The following is a 21,830-nucleotide window of genomic DNA, read 5'->3' on the forward strand; positions in this document are numbered from 1 at the left end:
GGACTTGACTCTCTGGGCACTGGGAGCCACTGAAGCTTCTTTTCTTTAAAAAAAAAAAAAAAGATTTTTAAAATTGATTTTTACAGAGAAAGGAGAGAGAGAGAGGTGGGGAGGAACGAGAACTATCAACTCATAGTTGCTTCACTTTAATTGTTCATTGATTACTTGTTATATGTGCCTTGATTGGGGAAGCCCAGGGTTTCGAACTAGTGACCTCAGCATTCCAGATTGACGCTCTGTGCACTGTGCCACCACAGGCCAGGCAAGCCGCGGAAGGCTTTCGATTTGGGGCACTGACAGAAACGGAGCTCAGTTTCTTCGGTGAGAATGGGATCTCTGGACAACCAGCTGCCCTGATGGGTCTGGCCTGGATTAGCTGCTTCACCTTGCAGTGCAATGTGAGGCATACCTGCATCGGTCCCCATGCCTGACCCCAGGAGCCCCAGGCTGGTCCTGACCACGGAGAGGCCCCATCAGCCCAGACGTGAGAGGGAGCAGGGTTGGGCTAGCCTGAGATCAGGCTGAACTTGGTTTACACACTGCACAAACATACACCTACTGTGTGCTGGCACAGTGCTCTGGGGCTCGGGCAGCCTGGTTCTCCCTGGAGACAGGAGGAGGAACTGCACTGCAGAGGTCTGGGAGGGAAGGGTGCCCACTGAGGGACACAGGGACGCTCCCAGGCCTGGCTGGGAACATTTGGGGTTTAGAAGGAAAGAACACAAAAGCCCTTAACCTCCCAGCTGGAATGTGGACAGTTCATCCAGCCTACTCTTCTGTCCCTCCTCCAGCCCCATAAATGTACAATTTGGGGAAAGGATTCGGCTCTAAGCCCCGGCAGAATAAGGTTGATTAAGAAACTGAGCTCCATAAAATTGTGCTCTGGCAAGCTGGTGGGTTGGGAGAGTCACCTAACCTCAGGCCTGGAAAGGACTGTGCGAAGCCCTCACCCTTATAATCCTGGCCCTTCCAATGCTTAGGTCCCTTCTGTATCACATCTCCAGCAAGGGACCACCCTGTGTGTGCCTGAGTATCTCTGGAACAGGTGCTCACCACCTCTCCCGTGGATCCACTTCCAGACTGTAACACTCATTATCTGCCATGTGTTTACTGGGCACCTGGGTTGTTCCTTTATTCCATGTACCTGCCTTATGCAGGCCTTGAAACACGGCAGTGCTGGAAACATGGGTTTGCTAAGGCGAGTGCTGGCTTCCATCCTTCGTGTTCACTGCCCTCCGGGCAGGATGCCGACTTGTTTGTACAGTTTGATCTCATTTGATTCACACAGGGACTCTTCGCAGTAGGTGGTACCATCACATTCATGCTTCACAGAGGGGCCCACAGAGTAAGAGCAACTCACCCAGGGGCATTCAGGAAACAAGAAGCAGTGTTGGGGTTTGAACCCAGGACCCCTACCCGTGGTCTCTGCTCTTGGTCACTGTGTTCCATAGCTTGCTGAGAGGAGGCCTTTTGTGAGGCGCTCAGGCTCTGGAGATCCCCTGGCTGGGTTTATAGCCACACGCACGGGATGGGAGGACTGTTGTAATGTTGCTAACGGCTATAAGTGCTCAGAGGAGGGCCCAGCCTTTGATAAATGCTCAGGGTTGTTAGCGGAGTGTACTAGCACTGAAGATGGGGGAGTGAGGAAGTGGACCCCAGACTCCATGTGTGAAGACTGTGCCGCAGGCTCAGTGAAGGATGACCTCAGAATTATTCTTGATGGCAGCTTTGACTCCCGACTTCCAGTCCCTCTGCAAGTCCTGTCATTTTGACCTCCTGCATCGCACTTGAGTGTGTCCATTTCTTTCCGTCATCACTGCCACCACCCCAGTTCAAGCCTGGCCAACTGCAGTGACCTCCCTGCTGGTCTCCCTGTTTTCCCTCTAGGCTGTTTCCCCCTGTAGTTAGAGTGACCTTTTTGTAACACAAATCTGATCCTGTCACATAACCTTACCCTGCTTAGGACTTCACTGATTTGGACTTCACTGATTTGTTGTTTTCGGGATAGCACTCATGTTTTATACCTTGGCCCACAGGGCTCTGAGTGATCTGGCCCCTGACTACCCCTTTGGCTTTATATTTCCATGGCTGTTTCTTCATTCTCTGTACTTCAGTCATACTAGTCTTCTTTCCTTCCCTTCCAAAGCAGTTATCTTCTGCCTTTGGGCCTTTGCACATGCTGTTCCTTTGAACTGGAATATTCTTCCTTCCTCTGCTCACTTAATATAATATTTACTCAGAATTCATGTCTCAGTTCAAGTGCCACTTCTGTAGGGAAGCCTTCCCCGACTTCTTTACTATATTCTCATAGCTCCCTGTGCACACCCCGCATGCCACTAACAGAGCTTATTATGCATTTATTTAGCACCCTCACTAGGTGCTAAGCGCAAAGCAGGGACACCTGTTTAGCTCATCATTATGTTCACAGTGTCTGGCACATAGTAGTCCCACAGCAAGTCCTTGTTGAATGGAAGTTCAAAGGAAAGAAAGGCAAGGTCCTTGGGGGCATTGGGAGGAGAGGAAGAAACTCCAGTAGACCTGGTCTGGGTCACAAGGTGGTTGACATTTCCAGGGACCCTCCTTGCAACAACTCCTCTTTTTTTTTTTTTTTTTCATTTTTCTGAAGCTGGAAACAGGGAGAGACAGTCAGACAGACTCCCGCATGCGCCCGACCGGGATCCACCCGGCACGCCCACCAGGGGCAACGCTCTGCCCACCAGGGGGCGATGCTCTGCCCATCCTGGGTGTCGCCATGTTGCGACCAGAGCCACTCTAGCGCCTGAGGCAGAGGCCACAGAGCCATCCCCAGCGCCCGGGCCATCTTTGCTCCAATGGAGCCTTGGCTGCGGGAGGGGAAGAGAGAGACAGAGAGGAAAGCGCGGCGGAGGGGTGGAGAAGCAAATGGGCGCTTTTCCTGTGTGCCCTGGCCAGGAATCGAACCCGGGTCCTCCGCACGCTAGGCCGACGCTCTACCGCTGAGCCAACCGGCCAGGGCCAACAACTCCTCTTCATTGTAACAGTTGGTTGGGAAGTTCACCGGTTACGAATTTCTTTGGGTTGGCTGACATCCTCCTTTAGCATCCAGGACCTCTCTATGGGAGGCAAGGGCAGTCTGGGCTAATAAAGTCAGCCTTCCTGCTGGACACCACACCTGGCTTCAGCCCAGGTCCTGTTCCTGCCTCTCTGTGAAGCCTAGAGCCTCCCTTCTCTTTTCTGAGCCTTAGTTTCCCTGTCTGTAAAATGGCAGGGTTGTCTGAGGAGATCTTGAGGTCCCTTTCTAATCTGTGGCCAAAGGATTTAATGTGTTACTGTGGCTTTTTTTTTTTTTTTGTAAAAGATAGATCCTCATAGATTGGTAAAAGGACCTCTCCTAATTCCTTTCCTACTTGACTGCCTCTCAGGCTCTGAAAGCATTGCTCTTGAAGGATTGGTTCAGAAGGAGCGTGGATGTATTCTAATGAGTGATGCCAGGTCCACCCTTGTGAAAAGTTACCAGCCTTTTGCACCAGTACTTGGGGCCCCCGCCAGGTTCCTTGGCATCTACTTGTGTCCCCTCATTCTTTATGGGGACTCATGTTGAAAGGTCACACACAGAGGAAAGCCCTATTCTGATTACAGTTTATTTCAGTCACATCGACAGGGTGACAGGGTGAGAGGTAAATAGCCCTTGGTCCCACCAGCCTGTGAATGCCTTGCACAAGGACACAGGGACTGTGCCTGGTTGACCTCTCACCCTCCGGCCTAGCCCAGGGCCTGCCGCCAGGTGTCAGCTCTGTCAGGGACTATTTGCTGAACAGCTGAAGGAGAGAATGAATGGTTACAGAGTGGGTCCTGGGCTCGGTGCTGTTGGAGGGACTGCGGAGAGGGGGAGAAGTGCCTCACCTTTACACAGGAAGCATCTGTGCAGGGCTGGTGCTGAATCTGCCTGGAACGGCCCTGGCCGGCCAGATGCCAAGAGTTTATTGCATGCAGCACAGCAATTTCAAGTTTCCTTTATTCTCCAAAAACCAATGAATTAGTTGATAGATTAAGAACACTTGCAAAGTAGCTGACAAAGTGGTTTAAGTTAGTGTAGTATAAACTCAGCACTGGAGTGTGTGTGTGTGTGTGGGGGGGGATGTGGGTGGGGTGAGGGAGGGTTAAGGAAGGTCCACAAGACAAGGAACAAATGGCTGACTGGGTGCTTTTGGCTCTACAGAGGAGATGAAGGGAGATCAGAAACAGGTTTGAGTCCCAGCTGCACCACCTACCAGCCGTGTGGTCCAGAGCATGTTATTTAGCCTCTGAGCCATTTGGGAGGAGGTGGATGTTCACTGTAAGCTCCCTGAGAGCAGGGGCCACGTCTGGGTCCTCTCTGTGTCCCAGTCACCGATATGTGTAGGTGGATGGGTGGTCACTGGTGGGCTCAGGCCCCTCCCTGGTAGTCCCTGAACAGCTGTCACCATCCTGGAGCTGTGGAGGTTTCAGGAAGTCACTTTGTCAGCACAGAGAGAATGTGATTGTTCTCTTTCTGGGCCACCTTTGACTGGATACACATGCCCAGGCCAGCAGCATTCATTTCTCTCGTTTTGCTCATCGTTTTACATGAATTTTACTAAGTCTTTCTACCAGGTCCAGTGTATTCCAGCCCAGCCGACATCATCCCCAGAGCAGGGAGGCAACAGTCCAGAGAGGAGGCTCTAAGGCGCTGAAGCCCTGCCTTGGTGGTCTTTGCCCACCGCGGGCTGCATTCCTGGTTCAGGTGAAGAGTGTGCTATGAGCCCATCCCCCAATCCAGTTACTCAGAGCTAGGCACACGTCTTCATGCAGCCAGCCACAAACTCGGGATAGACTCCAGCTCTCCTGGTGCAAGTGTGAATCCCAGGGCAGCCAGAAGACTGCTTTAGTTATTCTTGTTGACTTAATTTTGGAGACTTGGAGGCTTGTATGGATGCTCTGCCTGGGAAGAAAGGGCCTCCCTCTGACACCAGCAGATGGGATCAGTGTAGTCGGGCCCAAGGCCAGCGAACATTTACCCAGCTGTGTCCAGGGCTGAGATTATCTGATCAATGTCTGCTGCAGAGTGGAAGTGGCAGATGGTGGCAGATGTGTGTGCCATCATCTTTTGGAGACATTCTCCTTGGGTATGATAAGGGGTAAAGCTGTCGCCCATGGTCAATTTCAAGTCTTCAGATGTGTCTCACCTTGCTCATGTACAGCAGTGGTGTTGGATCTGATGTTTTATTCCTATTTCTTATTAGAGTGAATTAACATTAGCGTACATTCACATGGCCTGGTCAGCTTTGGTTTTGGCATGTCCTGTGTTCATTTGTTCAGCATGTACCAGGAGCATCCCACACACTTGCCTGTTGTACCTAACCCCTCCCCAAATAGGATTGATCCGGTTTTCTGTTGATCTGTTTTAAAACCTTTGATCATAACAGGATGATAAGCCCTCACACTTCCATGTTGCTTATAGTTCACAGACATGTTTTCTTCCATTATTTTATCTAATGTTCATGAGGTAAGAGAATTTTATCTTTGTTTTGTAAGAGAAGGAAATGAAGGCTGAGAGGGGTTAAGTATCTTGCCCAGGGTGACACAGCTCTGTCAGTCGCAGAGGTCTGTGGCTGTCTCCTCTTTCCGCAGTGCCCCAGCTAGATATTGGTGCCCTGGGTGGCAGACCCCATGCTCATAGCATGCATAGATTTCACCTCCTGCTAAAGAACAGGGATTTGAGAAATGGAGGTAAATTTCCTTGATTTGTTTGCGTCTCATAGTGTTCCTACCTATGAAATCGATGTGGTGGAAATCTCTCTCTTTGCCTTCCCTTATGAGGACGTTAAGGACAAATGCTGATTTTGATATGAAAAAATTTTAATGCTATTAGTAGCTGAAACATGGAGTAGCCCTCTGTGCCATTAGATCCTTCCTGGATCCAGTGGAGGCTTCTTCTCTCTCTCCCTCCCTGTCCTCTCCCTCTTTCATTCAGCAGATGTCTGGGAACCACTGCTCAGTGTCCAGCTCTGGGCTGGACACTGGGTACTCAGGGACTTGAACCTGGTACTTGGCCTTGAGGAAGTCACAGAATTGGTGGTGGCCCTCCCCAGGCCATGCTGCCTCAGGTGGGCAACTTGGGCATCATTCTCTCTCTCTCTCTCTTTTTATTAAGTGAGAGGCAGAGAGGCAGAGAGACAGACTCCTGCCTGCGCCCCAACTGGGATCCACCTGGCAAACCCACTAGGGGTGATACTCTACCCATCTGGGGTTGCTGATCCATTGCTTGGCAGCTGAGCTATTTCAGTGCCTGAGGTGAGGCCATGGAACCATCCTTAGTGCTCGGGGCGAACTGCTTGAATCATTTGAGGCATGGCTGTGGGAGGGGGGAGGAGGGAGAGAGAGAAGGGGAAAGGGATGGGGGAGGGATGGAGAAGCAGATGGTCACCTCTCCTATGTGCCCTGACTGGGAGTCAAGCCTGGGACTTTCACACACGGGGCCAATGCTCTACTGCTGAGCCAACCAGCCAGGGCCTGGGCGTCACTTTTTTATTTATTTATAAAATAAGACCTAGCAGAGAAGTGGGGCTGGCATTGCCCTCATGGAGCCCCACTGCAGCCAGCACGGTGCCAGGGGCTTTCCAAGCCTCCTGTTCTCTCATCACAGTAGTATAGTAGGCAGCCATGTGCTGTCCTGCTTTTACAGATGAGGAAATAGTCTCAGAGCAGCACAGTGACTTGTCCACGGTTGCACGGCTGGCATTGAACTTTCAACTCTGATTCTGAAGCCCAGACTTCTTTCTGGGACACCTTGCCTCTGAGTAGCCCTGTCCTGACCTTATGCATCAATGGGGGAAGTGGACAGATGGAGGTAGAATGCAGGCTTTCTGGGCCCTGACCTGGAGAGGCTGGTAAAGAGCGTGTCATGTGCCCATCACCCAGTCCAGTTACTCAGAGCTGGGCGCACATCCCTTGTGATTTGGGGCAGGGGTCTGGGTCTCTGGGTCTTCATTCCTGTGCGGCCCCTTCCCCTTAACGCATGCCAGGGTTCCTGCAGGAGCAGCAGATGCTGCAGGTCAGATGTTCAGCTTCACATCTGGTCTCCCTCCTCCTTTCATCTGAAACCCAACTCGGATTGTCTCAGTAAACAAACAGTAAATTCAACAATACAATCTTCTTGAAATGCCTTGTAGTTATTTTAAGGCTGTTTGGGGGTTTATTTTAATTGCAGGCCCAGCTCCCACAGTCATCCAACTGCTGCTGGGGGTATTTGTGGCTGCTGCCTCCCTCCTCTGGTGTGGGCCCTGTTCCCTCCCACCAGAGGCCCGGGTGGCCCAGGGTCCTGAGGGAGATAGAGTGAGGTGTAAAGCTACTCCTTCCCATGTCCAGCAACTGTTTCTAAGAACCTGAGGGCTGTAGTGGTCAAGAGGCCAGCTCCAGATGTGGGCCTGATGAGTGGGAGACATGGAGGTTGGGGCATCACCTCTTAGGCTGAGGAGGGGTCAGTAGGAAAGGAGCAGTGGGGCCTGGCTCTAGGGTCACACTGGTTATCAGGACCACAGGCATACATATCCTACTTTACAGCTGAAATGGACTTCAAAGTTAGATCTGTATAAATTCAATTTTCTGGCTAGGAAAATTATGCTGGGGGTCATCTTGTCCAATGCATTCATTCCTTTTACAGTTCAGGAGACAGGGCCAGAGAGGGAGGGGGCCACTGCCCCTCCTCACTTCTCCCAGACCCTGAGGCTTCATTCTTGCTGTACACCCAGCTAATCCTGTTGTGTCCTGGCTAATAGTACCCCCCCTAACCCCCACACCCTCAGTGATGTGCATTTAAATTAATGGCTCTGGAAGTCAGAAGCCTTTAAGGCAGGCATCCCCAAACTACGGCCGCGGGCTGCATGCGACCCCCTGAGGCCATTTATCCAGCCCCCTGCCGCACTTCCAGAAGGGGCACCTCTTTCATTGGTGGTCAGTGAGAGGAGCATTGTATGTGGCGGCCCTCCAACGGCCTGAGGGACAGTGAACTGGCCCCCTGTGTAAAAAGTTTGGGGACCCCTGCTTTAAGGCCCAGGGGAACTGGGCACTCCTAGTGGATGTGAGGATTTGGACAGGCTGTGGGCTGCTGTTTTTGTACCATAGGTGCATCCCCGTGATGGCTTCCTCCTCATGGCTTAGGTAGCAGGTATTAGTTCTGTCTCGTGGGTGTGAATTAGATGAGAAGATCCAGAAATCTGGCTTTTTACGTGATGCCAGGCAAGTTATCTAATCTCGCTGGTTTTTAGTTTCTTCATGCTGTGCCGGGTTGAACAGCCTCAGCCCATTTCAGGCCAGTATCTCCCCACTGTCAGAGAACTGATCATTCACGCATTCACCTTTGTGTTTTGGAGATAGCTCCGTAGTGAGGCTTTTGACAGCAGGCTTCCTCAGGAGTGTGATGTACTGGTGCATGGTGTGTGTCTCTAGGAGGGGCAGGGCATCTCCAGGGACTGAAATGGCGGGGAGCACAGTTGAAACGTGGGGGCCCACACTGCCTCAGAGCCAGGCTGTCCAGAGTGCGTTCCCCTAGGAGCCTATGGTGCCAGGGAATAGTGGACAAATCCTACATTTGGGATTGTTTCCTAAGTGGCAGGCACTAGGATAGGGACTTCAGATTGGGTTTTTTTTTTTGTGTGTTTGTTTTTTTACAGAGACAGAGAGAGTCAGAGAGAGGGATAGATAGGGACAGACAGGAATGGAAAGAGATGAGTTTGTTGCGACACCTTAGTTGTTCATTGATTGCTTTCTCATATGTGCCTTGACCGTGAGCCTTCAGCAGACCGAGTAACCCCTTGCTTGAGCCAGCGACCTTGGGTCCAAGCTGGTGATCTTTGCTCAAACCACATGAGCCCCGTGCTCAAGCTGGCGACCTTGGGGTCTCAAACCTGGGTCCTCCGCATCCCAGTTTGATGCTTTATCCACTGCGCCACTGCTTGGTCAGGCGACTTCAGATGTTTTTATTCTTACAACAGCTTTGGCAGGAAGACAACATTATCTCCATTTTATACATAGGAAGACTGGCTCAGAGGGGAAAGTTAATGCCCTGAGGACTCACAGCAGGGAGGGACTTCCCTGAGACCTTGCTCCTTCCTGGGTGTGGGGGTGTGTGTGGGGAGAGAAGGACTAGAGGAACCCCGACAGAAGGGCAGTTTTAAGGACTGGAGGAACCCCTACAGAAGGGCAGTTCTAGGAACTGGAGGGACCCCTACAGAAGGGCAGTTATAAGGACTGGAGGGACCCCTACAGAAGGGCAGTTATAAGGACTGGAGGGACCCCTACAGAAGGGCAGTTATAAGGACTGGAGGGACCCCTACAGAAGGGCAGTTCTAGGGACTGGAGGAACCCCTACAGAAGGGCAGTTCTAAGGACTGGAGGGACCCCTACAGAAGGGCAGTTCTTGAGCTGATGACAGAGAAGGGGAGAGGAGGTGAGGCGCACAGATCCCGGAGATGGCGTGAGAGCAAGCGAGAAGAGAGGGTGCTCCTTTCGGTGCCTGAGGCCAGATCCAATCGGAACGGGGCCCAGGCCCTGGGAGACGTCTGGTCTGGGCCTGGTCAAGGCCCCTCTATTTATTTGTACATCACCAGATGTAAACTAATTTGTTTAGCAAGAAAAAAACACATTTTTATTGCCTTCCAAACGGAGCTGTTTTTCCTTTGCTGGCCGTTGTGCGCTGAGCAGCCAGGCTCGGGAGCAGAACGTTGGGGACTCGCTGAGGTGTTGGTGAGGCAAGGCTGTCATTTACAGGGTGTTTCTCCCCATGGGCCTGGAGCCTCAGACCCGGGTCCCAGCCCCATCCCTGTCATCACTGGCTGCACAACTTTGGCGAGTTGTCTGGTGCCTTTGTGTCTCCATTTACTCACCTGGTAGATGAGGATGACCACGTGTCCTGCAGGGACGGAGTCTCTCTGGTGCCACCAATCTGGTTCATTGGTGGAAAGCAGTTTCAGCAATCATGACCTCCCATCATGACTAATCAATCTACAAACTTATCCCTGTTGACAGCACCATCAACCCCAGTGTGAACCCATTTATACCCCTCACGTGCCTTTGTAATTGTGAGCTGTGGACAGTGGTGTGTCTTGTCCTCACAGGGAGAAACACGGACTGCACTCTGGGGGAAGGGTGGGTAGGAAGGGGAGCTTGGGTTTCTTGGGTACCTGCAATGTGCATGATTTAATCCTTGATATTGATGTCACATCACTTAATCCCCAAGACCTTGCAAAAATAGGTATTATTGCTATTCCTGTGTTGCAGACAAGGCTCAGAGAGGCCAGATGGCCTGCTCAAGGTCGCATGACCATTAAGTGGGATTCAAAGGCATGTTCGTCCAGAGCCCGTGCCCCTTCTCGTATGAGGCGAGAGAGAGAGAGAGAGAGAGAGAGAGAGAGAGAAATTTTAATAACTTTAAGTGACTGTTAAAGCTCCCAGCTCCTAAATGAGGCTAAGGAGAGATACAGGCTTGGCTCAGCTCTAGAAGGTGCTATAGGGTACTGGGAGGTTGGGTGGATGGCGCTCCTGTCCTCAGGACACAAACACTGAGCACTGGAAGACTGAGCCTGAGGGTTAGAGAAGACTGGGTGCCTTGCTTATTTCTGACTGATTTTCCTTAAGGAATGTGTCTGTGACAGGCCCAGTGGACAGGTGATATCTGACTGAGGACCTACTGTGGACACACCTGTGCCTGGCAGAGGCCCCCAGGGCAGAGGGGAGTGGGAGGGTCACTGGGGAAGACCAGGGAGCACTGAGAGAGAAGTGGTTGGAACTCTCAGGCTCGGAGGTGCCTGAGTGTGGGGAAGGGGTGCCACGGGACTGTCCCCAGCAGCTGGGCGGCGGGTGCAGCACGGCCAGGCTGTACGAGGAGACGGAGCTGGCAAGGAGGGGTCCAGGTCTGGGCCCCTGCTCTCAGAGATCTAACCAGGACTCTCGCCTGAACACTTTCCCTTATTTCCTATCCCTCAAATGGAGCTGCTGACACCAATGCCTTTGGGGTCTGTGGAATGAGGTTCCCCAATTGTTACTTCCCACAGACTTGACCAAAACCTCAAACCCCAAACCAAAGCAAACGGTGTTAATTTGCTGAATCCCAAACCGAACCCAAGAATTTTTTTTTTTCTGAACTGTGAACCAAGTCGACAGTTTCTTCCTCAAAATAAAAGAAGGTCTGTTCAAGAAATTTGAAATATTAACTGTGCCTCTTTTTCCCCTTCTGCCTTTGCCTGGGGATTCTTGGCCAGGGTCCTGGTGGATGCTGGCTCCAGGCTGGACTCTCTGGGCCAGGTAGAGAGAGGAGGTGGGGTGGGGTGGCGAGGAGCACTGTTCCAGGGGTGGGTGAGAGCAACCAGTGACACCCACCCACAGTTCGCATAATTCTATTTCCATCTTCTTGTTAGATTTCTTCAGACAAGCCTAGGAGATTGATGATATTTTCCCTGCTGGCTTTGGGGAATCTGGGCTCATTCAGATTGGGGTGATTTGCCTAATCTGGGGCTCAGCCAGGCACAAACCCAACCTTCTAATTCAGGAAAGCAGGAAGAGCACAGTCAGAGAACAAGCTTCTGTGTCAGCCCACCCTATTCTGTCTCTCTCGAGCTGTGTGACCACAGGCAAGTCATGTAACCTCTCTGAGCCTCATCTCTAAGAGCAGAATAATAATCCCATATGAACAATTTTCTTGTCTTTGCTGGAATTAAGGCCATCTGCATGGAACCTGACACAGGAGATGCTCAGAGAATAATTGTTGAATGAGTAAATGAGTGAACGTGAGTTTAAGAGTTAGGGTTGGGGCCTGACCTGTGGTGGCGCAGTGGATAAAGCGTCGACCTGGAAATGCTGAGGTCGCCGGTTCGAAACCCTGGGCTTGCCTGGTCAAGGCACATATGGGAGTTGATGCTTCCAGCTCCTCCCCCCTGTCTCTCTCTTCTCTCTCTCTCTCTCTCTCTCTCTCTCTCTCTCTCTCCGCCCTCTCTCCTCTCTAAAATGAATAAATAAAAAAAAAAAAAAAAAAAAAAAGAGTTAGGGTTGGGGAAGGACAATGTTTTGAGGAACTGCAGGTGTTTGGAGTATCTGGTCTCCTACCCTTAACCCCAGTCTAGCAAAGCAGAGGCCCAAGGGAACCAGCCATTGCCAGGTGAGACACTGTAGCTGGTTCCTTACCTTTCACTCAGCCCCAGAAGCTGGGGGTCCTGAGTTGTCCCCTCCTGTCCTACTGTGTGCAGGCAGCCTGTCCCCACTGCTCCTAGGTTAAGGTGAGTAAGGGGTTCTGCCGTGGACACTCCTGCTTGAAATCTGCTCAGAATCTCCCTAGAAGCCTGTGTCCTAGGCTTGGTTCACCTACAGTGGCTAGGTGGCCTTAGCCCAGGCTTCCCCTTCTCTGGCTTCAGATTCCTCTTTGTAAGATGAAACTTCCAGGTTCCTGTAGGTTCCTAAGTATCCCTTATGGGGACAGCTTCATCTCAGTTCCAAGGGCCTCTTCTAGGTCAGCCATGAGGTTTCCTTTGCGTGACCCTAGCCACACAGTTGAGCGCGTCATTATATTCCTCACAGTGTAACATGCCTTTATCCCGAGCCTGAGCTGTGTCTACTCTGTCCCTGTCCCTCCCAGTGTCTCCCGGGTGCTGGTCTCCTGGTGTGGGCACTCGTGACAACAGCATGTTCATGACTCTCCTTAGCACATGTTTTGTCATCATTTTGCAGAGATGGAAATAGAGGCAAAGAGAACGTAAGGAACTTAGACCTTACAAGTGTTGGCTAAAACCAGTGTTTCTCAAACCATCCAACATGTTTGTTAAAACCCAGATTCCTGGACCCCGTGCGCAGAGAATCTGCTTCAGTGGAACTGGGGTGGGACCTGGGAATTTGCATTTCTGGCTAGTGCCCAGGTTATGCTGAGGCTGCTGGACTGGCCCACACTTGGGTAGCCCTGATCCAAACCACCCTCATGCGGGTATCTGCAGTGTTTTCACCCCGTCTCATCCGCTCCTCACCCCCACCTTGAGGAGCCCTGCCACACAGGCTTCTGTTTATTCTTGCCTTCATTTGGCCACTAGCATCTACCTCACACCAGGCATTGTGCTTGGCACTAGGGAGATAATGGATGCAGGCTTAATTATTGTTCTAAAGATGAAGAATAGGCCCAGAGAGTTAAACTTTATTCTTTTGCTTTTCTATCCATCTAACCATCTGTTCATCCAACAAATACCCACTGATGTTTCTTGCCCAGCCCCGAGGTGGTGTCCGCAACTGGGAAGAAATACCAGTAGAGTAAGAGATGCATGGGAAGCTCAGGAGTAGTGGGTACCCATATATAGGGGCCTGTGGTGGAGATCAGAGAAGGCTCCCTGGACGAGGTGACTTGCCCAAGATCGCACAGCTGATAAGAATAGAATCAGGGCTTGAAGCCAGGTCTCTCTTGCATAGTGCTGCCTCTCCATGTGAGAAAATGGTCTAACTGGAGGCATGGGTTTATTTTGTTTTTTTTCTCTGTATCTGGGGCTGGGTTTTTCCTGGGCAAGTGGCCCCAATGTTAATTCAGGCCCTTTTAGAATCATTTTTATCACCACTATCTCTCTAAACCATTTAAATGTTCCACTAATAAAAAAATTCTGTGGGGACAGTGTGGACAGGAAGTTAAAGACATAACACTAATGGTCGAAAATTGAATGTGGGCTTGGGGAGATGGACGGGGCCTCATGGGAACCCAGACTGGAACGAGGCTTCCATGACCACTGGCGCCACTCTGGCCTTTATAGGCACACGATTGTGGGGAACATGGCGTGCTTGCCAGCTTAGGGAATAACGCGTCCGACTCTGGAGTGACCTGGCTGGGCAGAGACCTAGGGACTGTCTGGCTAGGCTGGGCCTGGGGGGAGGCCCACACTGTCTCCACCTGGTGGGTGGGGTAAGGAGTTGGGGAGGCCAGCCAGCCAGCCCCAGAGGAGAGTAGGGGGCACTGGCGTGATCCTATTAGGTGGTTAGCCCTGAGCTCGGTACTGTGTGACAAAAGAAGGAGAGAGAAAACAGAGGTTTGTGTGGGGAAGGTGGGGTGAAGCAGGGAGGTGGGGTGAGAGGAGCATGTAGAAAACCTGCTCTCAGAGGCTGCAAGTAGACTTCACAGAGATCTGCAAATGTAAAACCTTGAAGACTGCATTCATTTCGGATTGGCAGAGAGGCCTTGTCAATCCAGCTTACCAGACTGTGTAGCACATGGCACCTGCTCTGAGGCCCAGTCATATAAATAGTCCCAGGGTAGGAGTGTTCTGAATGCTAGAGAAGCACAGGATAACTCACCCTGGGCCCTGGGATAGAAGGTGATCAGGGAAGGCTTCACAGAATAGGTGACATTGGGGCTGGGCCTTGAAGGATGTGCATAGACAGGATGGTGAGAGGGCATTGCAGACAGAACCTCATGCAGCTCTGAGTTGGGCCAGGTGAGTAGAATGATTCTATATTGCAGGCCTTGGGAAGATGGAGTGGATTGCCCAAGGTGATGGGGTCCAGACCTTCTCCTGATTCCTCATTTGGTGCTCTGTCCCCTGCCCCACACTGTTTCCTAGGTCTACTCTCAAGCACCTGCAGTAGCCCTGAGAAGGCTTAGGATGTGTCCTGGGTTTCTGTTCCATTTTAGCACCTGAACTAGTGGGAATGGCTGGGCAGGGTGGTGTCAGAGCTTCTTGGAGGTAGGGCTTGACTCTATTGGCCAAGCCCTAGGCCCATGATGGCGAACCTATGACATGCATGTCAGCACTGACACGCATAGCCATTTTTGATGACACGCGGCTGCATGCAGCCACATACCAGAGAAGTATGGGACTGCATGCCGAGAAGGACGTTTCATCCTCGGCTCCTGCACGGCCAGGTGCAGTAGCCGAGGATAAAACATTTGCTGTAATGTAAACACTCTATGCCAGAGGTCTGTAGGCCAAAACAACAGAACTCCGGCACAGAGCGTGTAGTTCTGGGACTTCCGGTTAGGCTGTTAGGGGATCTTTTTTTTTTTTTTTAATTTATTTATTTTTTACAGAGACAGAGAGAGAGTCAGAGAGTGGGATAGACAGGGACAGACAGACAGGAATGGAGAGAGATGAGAAGCATCCATCATTAGTTTTTCATTGCGCGTTGCAACACCTTAGTTGTTCATTGACTGCTTTCTCATATGTGCCTTGACCGCGGGCCTTCAGCAGACTGAGTAACCCCTTGCTGGAGCCAGCGACCTTGGGTTCAAGCTGGTGGGCTTTTTTGCTCAAACCAGATGAGCCCGCATTCAAGCTGGTGACCTCGGGGTCTCGAACCTGGGCCTTCTGCATCCCAGTCCAACACTTGATCCACTGCGCCACCACCTGGTCAGGCTGTTAGGGGATCTTTGACCTCACTTCTGGCCAGCGGAACAGGAAGCAGTAGAATGCCTCGGGGGACGCATCTCTGGGGGCCCTGTGATCGCCATTACCAGCAACCACATAACCACAGCAACCATCATCCAATCTATTGTTCTGGGGGTGTCATGGATTTCTAATTGACCATCATTACTGAGATAAGTGAGGGGGAGGCTGAGAGAGGCGAGGGCCTGTGCTATGGGTGCCATTTCCCGCCATTAGAATAGTGGCAGCCATCTTAATTTACATAAGATGCAACTTGCAGAATTTCAAGACAGCATCTGGGCTCAGGTGTTTGTTGACTTGAGGTCAAAGCTTGAGAATCTGGAAAGGTGCTGCTTGGAGAATCAAGAACAGGAAATTTGGAGTGCCTGGAACCTATTACGAGACACTTTTAGCACCCTGAAAAATATAGCAATGGCTTTACTCACAATTTTTCCCTCTATGTACTTTTGTGAGACCTTATTCTCAGCATTAAATAATATCAAAACCAACAAAAGAAACAGATTGACAGATGAAGTTAGAATTGCTTGCTTGGGCTTGAAGTGTACAAAATACCAACCTTCAATTGAAGATCTAGCCAATGAAATTCAGCAACAAAAAAGTCACTAATAGGCAGGTTAGTTAAAGAATTCCCCCTCCCCCTCACTTATCTTAGTTCACGGCACCCCACACAAGTTAAATAATATCAAGACCAACAAAAGAAACCGACTGACAGATGAACAAAGAAGTCACTAAGCAGGTAAGTTAAATAATTAGTTTTTGGTTTATTAAATACAGTTATATATTACAATTATACATTTTTGTTATTTAAACTACAAATATCGCGAAATTATGGTTTTTTTTCTCGAAGTGACACACCACCTGAGTTATGCTTGATTTTTTGGCGAATTTTGACACACCAAGCTCAAAAGATTGCCCATCACTGCCCTCGGCCCTTCTATTCTGCAGATAGGCCTCCGCCAGCTGGAACAGGGTCTACTGTTTCTCCAGGCCACAGCGACGAAAGGGGAGGTTGAAGATGTTCTCATTATACAGTAAGAGGAAGTCTGAATGAGGATTCAGAATCTCTTCTTTTTTTTTTTAATTTCATTTATTTATTTATTTTTTTTTTTTACAGAGGCAGAGATAGACAGGGACAGACAGACAGGAATGGAGAGAGATGAGAAGCATCAATTATCAGTTTCTCGTTGCGCGTTGCGACTTCTTAGTTGTTCATTGATTGCTTTCTCACATGTGCCTTGACCGTGGGCCTTCAGCAGACCGAGTAACCCCCTGCTGGAGCCAGCGACCTTGGGTCCAAGTTGGTGAGCTCTTTGCTCAAGCCAGATGAGCCCGCATTCAAGCTGGCGACCTCGGGGTCTTGAACCTGGGCCTTCTGCATCCCAGTCCAATGCTCTATCCACTGCGCCACCACCTGGTCAGGCCAGAATCTCTTCTTGCTAATAAAGGGAAATATTTAAGAAAGTAAAAGTTGGAAGTAAGGGGAAGAAGCTTTGGAGTCGGGTGGATCTGGGTTTGAACTCTTGCTTTGCCTTGGCTGGCTCTGAAAGCTTGTGCAAACTATTTCACCTTCCTAAGCCTCAGGTTTCTCATCTGTGAAAATCGATGAAGGTTCAAGGAAATAACATGTATTTGAAATACATTCCAATTTATATAGATGCTCAATAAATGCATTTCATTATCCATAGCATACATAAAATTCATCTGCCTTCCTCCCTAAAATATTCCTGATGGAAGGGCTTCAGCCTGTCTTTGAATACTCCTAGTGTTAGGGAGCTCTCTACTTTTGATACAGTTATTAGTCTGAACAAATGGATAGTAGTCAGGTGAGAGGGAGGTTGGGGGCTGGGAGAAAAAGATGAAGGGATTAAGAAATACAAATTGGCAGTTAAAAGTCACAGGATGTAAATAAAGCGCAGCATAGGAAATATAGTGAATATTGCTGTAGTAACTGTGTATGGTGTCGGGTGGATACTAGACTTATGGGAGGATCACTTTGTATGTTATATAAATCCCTAATCATTATGTTGTATACCTGAAGCTAATATTATATTGTATGTCCACTGTAGTTGAAAAAAACAAAAAAGATGGTTCTTATTCTGGGTAAAATCTGACCCCTTGTAGCTTTTCCTGTTGGTCCCAGTGAGGCCTCGGTCACTGGAGGCCAGTGAACCTTCTCAAATCCTCCAGTAATCAGCCCTGGGTTCTTCTCAGAAAGTAGGTACCCAAGTTTCTTTTAGAATTTGGTGCCAGGAGCTGCGCCTAGTGCCCCTGGTGACTCTGCTGGCTTCAGCTGGGAGGAGCATTTTTACACCTGAACCTTTCCAGCCAATGCAGCTTCAGATCTCATCAGCTTGTTGGCTTGGTGTGTACAAACATCCCCCTCCTTCAAAACTCTCTATCCTTAACCCTGGCCGGTTGGTTCAGTGGTAGAGCGTCGGCCTGGCGTGCAGGAGTCCCAGGTTCGATTCTTAACCCTGGCCGGTTGGTTCAGTGGTAGAGCGTCGGCCTGGCGTGCAGGAGTCCCAGGTTCGATTCCTGGCCAGGGCACACAGGAGAAGCGCCCATCTGCTTCTCCACCCCTCCCCCTCTCCTTCCTCTCTGTCTCTCTCTTCTCTTCCCGCAGCGGAGGCTCCATTGGAGCAAAGATGGCCCAGGCGCTGTGGATGGCTCCGTGGCCTCTGCCCCAGGTGCTAGAGTGGCTCTGGATGCAACAGAGCGATGCCCTAGAGGGGCAGAGCATCGCCCCCTGGTGGGCATGCCGGGTGGATCCCGGTCGGGCACATGCGGGAGTCTGTCTGACTGCCTCTCCGTTTCCAGCTTCGGAAAAATGCAACCCCCCCCAAAACCCCTCTCTATCCTTTACAAACATCCTGTGCAATTAAGACAAGTTTCCACCTTCCTGTTGTTCTTCAGTAAGTCATTTTAAGTCACTTCTTCACTGATTAGTAATAACTGATTCAAAATGAGATGCATTGTTTCACAAAGTCAGCCCCACCTAAAAATACGAGTTTCTCCTGCTTGTTGATCCCTTCTGACCTCTGTCCACAATGCATGGCTTAAAAAGTTTGAATCATGGCATCAATGATATGTCTGTATTCTACTTGAAATGTTTTCTTCATGAGCTACATCCTTTCAAAATAATGGCCACATAGTGTTTCATTACCTGGACGTTCTCTGACACATAGTATTTTTTCTCGGTTGCTGGATATTTAGGTCTTTTCCTGCTTTTCACTCACTATTGTAAATAATAATGTGATGAACATAGTCATTTAAAAATTTATTTATTTATTTTTTACAGAGAGAGAGTGAGTCAGAGAGAGGGATAGACAGGGACAGACAGGAACGGAGAGAGACGAGAAGCATCAATCATTAGTTTTTCATTGCGCGTTGCAACACCTTAGCTGTTCATTGATTGCTTTCTCATATGTGCCTTGACCGTGGGCCTCCAGCAGACCGAGCAACCCCTTGCTGGAGCCAGTGACATTGGGTTCAAGCTGGTGGGCTCTTGCTCAAACCAGATGAGCCAATTCTCAAGCTGGCAACCTTGGGGTCTCGAACCTGAGTCTTCTGCATCCCAGTCCGACGCTCTATCCACTGTGCCACCACCTGGTCAGGCAACATAGTCATTTTTAAAAGGACAAGTAAAATCCTGCTGTGAGCCAGGTGATGTGCTGAGTGCTGCAGAGCAAAGACTAACAAGGCACCTGGGAGGAGCAGGGTAGGGAAGAGAGACGTGTGAACAGGTTGAAGTCTGGCTCGTTCTCTTCCGGAGTTTTCACAGAGGCTGGATTTCTGCTTCAAGGCCTCGGAGGCTCAGCATGTAGCAGTTTAATCCTCTTGACAGTTATCCATTTGGGATTTCATCTGGCTGGGGCCTGAGGGGTTGGATGGGAGGTCTTATTTTAGAGCAGCGGTTCTCAACCTGTCGGTCGCGACCCCGGTGGGGATCGGGGGATCGAACGACCAAAACACAGGGGTCGCCTAAAGCCATCGGAAAATACATATATAATACAATACATTTTTAAATAAAATATGTATTTTCCGATGGCTTTAGGCGACCCCTGTGTTTTGGTCGTTCGACCCCCGCCGGGGTCGCGACCCACAGGTTAAGAACTGCTGTTTTAGAGAATTACTAATATGTGGAAACCATAGACACTTTTCTTTATTGATTGCTTTTTAGAGAGACAGATAGGGGGAGAGAGAGAAAAACATTTATTTGTTGTTCAATTTAGTTGTGCATTCATTGGTTGCTTCTCATATGTGCCCTGATTTGGGATTGAACTCACAACTTTGGTGTTTTGGGATGATGTTCTAACTGACTGAACTAACTGGCCAGGGCCAGAAACCATAAATTTTTATTAAGCACTTCTTTGTACTAGGATCTGGAGCAGAAAATAAATAAGTGAAACTCACCTGTCTTTGTAACAGTCTTATTGGTAAAATAAAGCAGTTATCTGAGATGACTTATTAAGAAGTTAGAGGGCTTAGAAAAGGGAAACACCAGATTGGATATTAGGAGGAGTCTCACTTTTGGGGGATTTACAGTCTAAAGGGTTGTTGCCTCATTTGAAAAACCTCACGTTGGCCCTGGCCGGTTGGCTCAGCGGTAGAGCGTCGGCCTGGCGTGCGGGGGACCCGGGTTCGATTCCCGGCCAGGGCACACAGGAGAAGCGCCCATTTGCTTCTCCACCCCCACCCCTTCCTCTCTGTCTCTCTCTTCCCCTCCCGCAGCCAAGGCTCCATTGGAGCAAAGATGGCCCGGGTGCTGGGAATGGCTCCTTGGCCTCTGCCCCAGGCGCTAGAGTGGCTCTGGTCTTGGCAGATCGACGCCCCGGAGGGGCAGAACATTGCCCCCTGGTGGGCAGAGCGTTGCCCCTGGTGGGCATGCCGGGTGGATCCCGGTCAGGCGCATGCGGGAGTCTGTCTGACTGTCTCTCCCCGTTTCCAGCTTCAGAAAAATACAAAAAAAAAAAAAAAAAAAAAAAAAAGAAAAACCTCACGTTGCCTGAGTTATTCTGTTCATCTCCGGCCAGGTGCTGTGTGACTTGGGAAGCCATCTCCTCGCACTGGAGTCGTGGGCTCGGGCTGGGAGGGCACTCATTTCTGTTGGCTGAGTCCTTCTTGGCCAGAGAGAGATCCAGTCCAGAAATAGGATTCCTTCCTGGTCTGTGTCTGCTGAGCCACTTTTGTTTTATGCTTTGGGTCACTTAGATAAAGGCAGATTAAAAAGCCAGACCAGTCATCTCCATGTGTTGTCATGGACGCTGTGTGACTTCATGTGTCTGCTCCTGATCTAACAAAGCTGGGCTGCAAGCTGCCCAGGTCAGGGAGTCCTCTCTACAGCAAGCATAACAACCCTCACCCCAAGCCTTGGCTGCATCACTTGTTCAATTGTACAAAATAGGCGAGAAGGTGTGTTGAAGCTTTGCTCAGATATCAGGGTTAGGAATGGACATAGGCCCAGAACGGCGGGACCAGGGACCAGGCCGGAGATGTCAGGGCCCGAACCCACAGTAGAGCTCCACTGCCAACTGGATGCAGCTCCTTGATCCGAGCCTCCGTTTCTTCAGGGGCAGCATGGGAATAATGCGGCCTACCTTGAGAGTTGTGGAAGCAGTATGTAAACTGTAGTGGCCACACAAAAGTGAGGAACAGCGGTGGTTTGGATGGGATCCTGGCCATCAGGGAGCTTGTGTTTAGGGAGGGCTGTGGGTTGATAAATGTCATATACAGAGTGGACAGAATGTCGCTGTGGGTGGGCAGGTCCCACTGGCTCATGTGTAGGCTCAGGGTGGCACACATATGTGCAGAGTGTTTTATGTTCCTCAAGTGCTTTTAGCCCTTTAATCTCTTTCATCCTCACTATAGTGCGATGAGTATACATTAATCATTATCTGCATTTTCCTAGTGAGAAGCTGGGCCCCAGACTCCAGACAGCCGGGAAGGAGGTTCCTGAGAGTGAATGGAAGAAGCAGTATAGGGGTGAGCGGCATGGTCAGTGTTCACCAGGTGCATGAAAGGAGGTGATGTGCTCCGAGGACCAAGACAAAACTGAATCACATCTTAGGGACAAGGCTGGCCCCAAGCTCCAGGACAGGCTGAGACTGCAGACACAGGCAGGGTCAGCAGGATGGAGGTGTTGGAGCAAGGCCAAGTCGGACTTCACCACTGCTGCTCTGAGGCTCCCTGGCCTGGCCCAAGACCAGCAGTGAGGAAGATTTTGATAAAGTGCTGCAGAGGACAGGGAGATGTATGTGATTATTCCACCCCCCGGGGGTGCGCCTGGGCTCATGCCTCTCTGTGCTGGGCTTTAAGTCTGCCAGGCGGGGGCTTGGATCCCCAGGAATGACAGGAGTCAGTAGGAGGTGGGGCAGAAGATGAGACCGAAAAGGCACGTGAGACCCTGAAGAGGCCCAAAAGCTCCTCATGGTGCTT

General features: G+C 50.3%; 1 protein-coding gene across 8 annotated transcripts in view; it reads left to right on the forward strand.

The window, feature by feature from the left end:
• Nucleotides 1–21,830, forward strand: part of GLIS1 (GLIS family zinc finger 1) — a 265,940-nt gene that overhangs the window by 57,075 nt on the left and 187,035 nt on the right. The gene's annotated exons all lie outside the window — the stretch shown is intronic.

Source organism: Saccopteryx bilineata, chromosome 3, assembly GCF_036850765.1.
Source record: "Saccopteryx bilineata isolate mSacBil1 chromosome 3, mSacBil1_pri_phased_curated, whole genome shotgun sequence".
Taxonomy (NCBI): Eukaryota; Metazoa; Chordata; class Mammalia; order Chiroptera; family Emballonuridae; genus Saccopteryx; species Saccopteryx bilineata.